Source organism: Dunckerocampus dactyliophorus, unplaced genomic scaffold (genome assembly GCF_027744805.1).
Source record: "Dunckerocampus dactyliophorus isolate RoL2022-P2 unplaced genomic scaffold, RoL_Ddac_1.1 HiC_scaffold_66, whole genome shotgun sequence".
Taxonomy (NCBI): Eukaryota; Metazoa; Chordata; class Actinopteri; order Syngnathiformes; family Syngnathidae; genus Dunckerocampus; species Dunckerocampus dactyliophorus.
The window spans coordinates 5,001-10,000 of record NW_026559902.1 but is presented as its reverse complement, the minus strand read 5'-3'; positions in this window follow the sequence as shown (position 1 = coordinate 10,000).

Genomic DNA, 5,000 nt, shown 5'->3' with positions numbered 1-5,000 from the left:
AACCCATGCCTAGGGTCCTGGAGCCCAGGGGCGGCTGCAAAGTCTGTGGAAAGCCGCTGTTGCCCTGGATGAAATGAGAAAAAGGGTGAAAAAATGGCAAAGTGTCAAGGGAGCTAGGCAGAAACCCATGCCTAGGGTCCTGGAGCCCAGGGGCCGCGGGAAAGTCTGTGGAGAGCCGCTGTGTCCCTGGATGAAATGAGAAAAAAGGTGAAAAAATGGCAAAGTGTCAAGGGAGCTAGGCAGAAACCCATGCCTAGGGTCCTGGAGCCCAGGGGCCGCGGGAAAGTCTGTGGAGAGCCGCTGTGCCCCTGGATGAAATGAGAAAAAGGGTGAAAAAATGGCAAAGTGTCAAGGGAGCTAGGCAGAAACCCATGCCTAGGGTCCTGGAGCCCAGGGGCCGCGGGAAAGTCTGTGGAGAGCCGCTGTGTCCCTGGATGAAATGAGAAAAAAGGTGAAAAAATGGCAAAGTGTCAAGGGAGCTAGGCAGAAACCCATGCCTAGGGTCCTGGAGCCCAGGGGCCGCGGGAAAGTCTGTGGAGAGCCGCTGTGTCCCTGGATGAAATGAGAAAAAAGGTGAAAAAGTAACAAAGTGTCAAGGGAGAAATTCAGAAACCCAGGCCGAGCTGCCTGGAGCCTCAAAGCGGATAGAAATAGCGTGGAGAGCCGCTGTTAAGCCAGACGCCCTCTGGCGGACACAGGCAGGAGTTGCAGTAAATGCATTGAAGTCAATGGGCGAGAGTACCCAATGCGCCAAAAAAGTGCTGAAAATATGACAAAGTGTCAAATGAATGGGAGTCAATGGGCGAGAGTACCCAATGCGCCAAAAAAGTGCTGAAAATATGACAAAGTGTCAAATGAATGGGAGTCAATGGGCGAGAGTACCCAATGCACAAAAAAAGTGCTGAAAATATGACAAAGTGTCAAATGAATGGGAGTCAATGGGCGAGAGTACCCAATGCACAAAAAAAAGTGCTGAAAAAGTCCACACGAGCCTAGTCAGAAATGCAGGCCGAGGCGGCTGGAGCCCCAAAGCGGCTATAAAAAGCGTGGAGAGCCGCTGTCGCCCTGGAGAAACGGAGAAAAAGTGCTGAAAAAAGGCCCACGTCCTAACGGACCTAGGCGGAAGTGCAGGCGAGGCGGCAGGAGTCTGAAAACCGCTATAAAAAGCGTGGAGAGCCGCTGTCGCCCCGGAGAAACGGAGAAAAAGTGCTGAAAAAAGGCCTAAATCCTAACGGACCTAGGCGGAAGTGCAGGCGAGGCGGCAGGAGTCTGAAAACGGCTATAAAATGCGTGGAGAGCCGCTGTCGCCCCGGAGAAACGGAGAAAAAGTGCTGAAAAAAGGCCTAAATCCTAACGGACCGAGGCGGAAGTGCAGGCGAGGCGGCAGGAGTCTGAAAACGGCTATAAAATGCGTGGAGAGCCGCTGTCGCCCCGGAGGAACGGAGAAAAAGTGCTGAAAAAAGGCCTAAATCCTAACGGACCGAGGCGGAAGTGCAGGCGAGGCGGCAGGAGTCTGAAAACGGCTATAAAATGCGTGGAGAGCCGCTGTCGCCCCGGAGGAACGGAGAAAAAGTGCTGAAAAAAGGCCTAAATCCTAACGGACCGAGGCGGAAGTGCAGGCGAGGCGGCAGGAGTCTGAAAACGGCTATAAAATGCGTGGAGAGCCGCTGTCGCCCCGGAGGAACGGAGAAAAAGTGCTGAAAAAAGGCCTAAATCCTAACGGACCGAGGCGGAAGTGCAGGCGAGGCGGCAGGAGTCTGAAAACGGCTATAAAATGCGTGGAGAGCCGCTGTCGCCCCGGAGGAACGGAGAAAAAGTGCTGAAAAAAGGCCTAAATCCTAACGGACCGAGGCGGAAGTGCAGGCGAGGCGGCAGGAGTCTGAAAGCGGCTATAAAACGCGTGGAGAGCCGCTCGGATGATTTTTCAAAGTGTCAAATGAATGGGAGTGAATGGGGCAGAGTACCCAATGTGTAAAAAAAGTGCTGAAAAAACGACAAAGTCCACACGAGCCTAGTCAGAAATGCAGTCCGAGGCGGCTGGAGCCCCAAAGCGGCTATAAAATGCATGGAGAGCCGCTCGGATGATTTTTCAAAGTGTCAAATGAATGGGAGTGAATGGGGCGGAGTACCCAATGCGCGAAAAAAGTGCTGAAAAAACGACAAAGTCCACACGAGCCTAGTCAGAAATGCAGTCCGAGGCGGCTGGAGCCCCAAAGCGGCTATAAAACGCGTGGAGAGCCGCTCGGATGATTTTTCAAAGTGTCAAATGAATGGGAGTGAATGGGGCAGAGTACCCAATGTGTAAAAAAAGTGCTGAAAAAACGACAAAGTCCACACGAGCCTAGTCAGAAATGCAGTCCGAGGCGGCTGGAGCCCCAAAGCGGCTATAAAATGCATGGAGAGCCGCTCGGATGATTTTTCAAAGTGTCAAATGAATGGGAGTGAATGGGGCGGAGTACCCAATGCGCGAAAAAAGTGCTGAAAAAACGACAAAGTCCACACGAGCCTAGTCAGAAATGCAGTCCGAGGCGGCTGGAGCCCCAAAGCGGCTATAAAACGCGTGGAGAGCCGCTCGGATGATTTTTCAAAGTGTCAAATGAATGGGAGTGAATGGGGCAGAGTACCCAATGTGTAAAAAAAGTGCTGAAAAAACGACAAAGTCCACACGAGCCTAGTCAGAAATGCAGTCCGAGGCGGCTGGAGCCCCAAAGCGGCTATAAAATGCGTGGAGAGCCGCTCGGATGATTTTTCAAAGTGTCAAATGAATGGGAGTGAATGGGGCGGAGTACCCAATGCGCGAAAAAAGTGCTGAAAAAACGACAAAGTCCACACGAGCCTAGTCAGAAATGAAGGCCGAGGCGGCTGGAGCCCCAAAGCGGCTATAAAATGCGTGGAGAGCCGCTCGGATGATTTTTCTAAGTGTCAAATGAATGGGAGTGAATGGGGCGGAGTACCCAATGCGCGAAAAAAGTGCTGAAAAAACGACAAAGTCCACACGAGCCTAGTCAGAAATGAAGGCCGAGGCGGCTGGAGCCCCAAAGCGGCTATAAAATGCGTGGAGAGCCGCTCGGATGATTTTTCTAAGTGTGAAATGAATGGGAGTGAATGGGGCGGAGTACCCAATGCGCGAAAAAAGTGCTGAAAAAACGACAAAGTGTCAAATGAATGGGAGTGAATGGGCGGAGTACCCAATGCGTGAAAAAAGTGCTGAAAAAATGACAAAGTGTCAAATGAATGGGAGTCAATGAGTGTTTTGGTCGACCAGGAAAAAACGCGTTTACGGGAGAGGGTAAATCAGCCGAGAGGGGGGGGGGGGGGTATACTTTACCCTCTCCCGTAAATGCCATTTTTCCTGGTTGACCAAAACACCTCCAGCACGATTTCGGAAACCCAGTTTTTAGAAACACTGACCTCCAGGGGAAGTACCGAGAAAAGCACACTTTTGAATCCGCTTTTGACGCACTGAAACACGGACGTGAGCTGGGGCTGTGCCGCTCTTGGAAAACCCCTGGAGGTTATTTTCTAAAACGGGTTTCCGCGTCCCCCGGGCGCCCGTGTTGGGCCGCGCAAGGCGGTCCGGGCTGCCCACCCCATCTGAGTGCCCCGTTGGGCCGCGTGCATGGCAGGCATCCAAGGAAGGCTGATGAGCAGCGGTGATGATGATCATGAGACACCAGCTGCAAATTTGACAAAGTGTCACCTCTCAAGCATTTCCAAGCGTGACACAAACAAAAGGGAACGGGAACTTTGATATGAGTGACTTGTGCTTCTTTTTCTCCAAGTGTCACTCCACAGCTGGCACCCAGGCTGTGTGACGCAGGTGTCCGACGAGGAGCGCCCGCGATGGGCCGCGTCAGGCGGCCCGGGCCGCGCTATCACCTCCGGATGACAACATCCAAAGGAGCACGTTGGTGCTTGCTGGGAGTTTGCGCACGCGATAGGCGACGCCTGGCGGCCCTGGCCGCGCCTCGCCAGCGGGTAATGACGACCGCGAGCGCCATGCTGCGCCGATGGAGCTGTCCGAGGAGCGAGAGCGCCCGCCATGGGCGGCATCCGGCGGCCCCTGGCCGTGCTTCGTCTGCGGGTCGCTCTCCACCTCCGGGTGGCCAATCCGAGGTGTCCGCAAAGTGTGTGCGCTCGCCATGGGCGGCATCCGGCGGCCTCTGGCCGTGCTTCGTCTGCGGGTGCACACTCGGAGCGAGGCTCCTGCTCGCTCCGGCGCGGTAGCTTTGTCCGCGCTCCACCTCCGGGTGGCGAATCCCAAAAAGCAGCACTTTGGTGCTACGAAGGTGTCAGAAGAGTGTGTGCGCCCGCCATGGGCGGCATCCGGCGGCCTCTGGCCGTGCTTCGTCTGCGGGTGCACACTAGGCGCGGTGGCTTTGTCCGCGCTCCACCTCCGGGTGGCGAATCCCAAAAAGCAGCACTTGGGTGCTTCGTAGGTGTCAGAAAAGTGTGTGCGCCCGCCATGGGCGGCATCCGGCGGCCTCTGGCCGTGCTTCGTCTGCGGGCGCACACTCGGAGCGAGGCTGCTGCTCGCTCCGGCGCGGTGGCTGGGTCCGCGCTCCACCTCCGGGTGGCGGAAGGAATCGAAAAGGAGCACTTTGCTGCTTCGCAGGTGTCAGAGGAGTGGGAGCGCCCGCCATGGGCGGCATCCGGCGGCCCCTGGCCGTGCTTCGTCTGCGGGTCGCTCTCCACCTCCGGGTGGCCCACTCCAAAGAAAATAAAAAAGGAGCCCAGCTCACTGGAAGGCAAGCTGAGGCTCCGGCGCGGGTAAGAGGGGCCCGCGCCTCACCTCCGGGTGTCCGACAAAGAGGAGCCGAGTGTGCTCATTGGAGGCCAGTGGGACCTCCGGCGCGGTAGCAGGGCCCGCGCTTCACCTCCGGGTGTCCGACAGAGAGGAGCCGAGTGCTCACTGGAGGCGAGTGACACCTCCGGCGCGGCCACCCGGGGGGCCATTGCCCCCCACCCGGCCGCGCTCGCACGCACCCCAACCCCCTGAG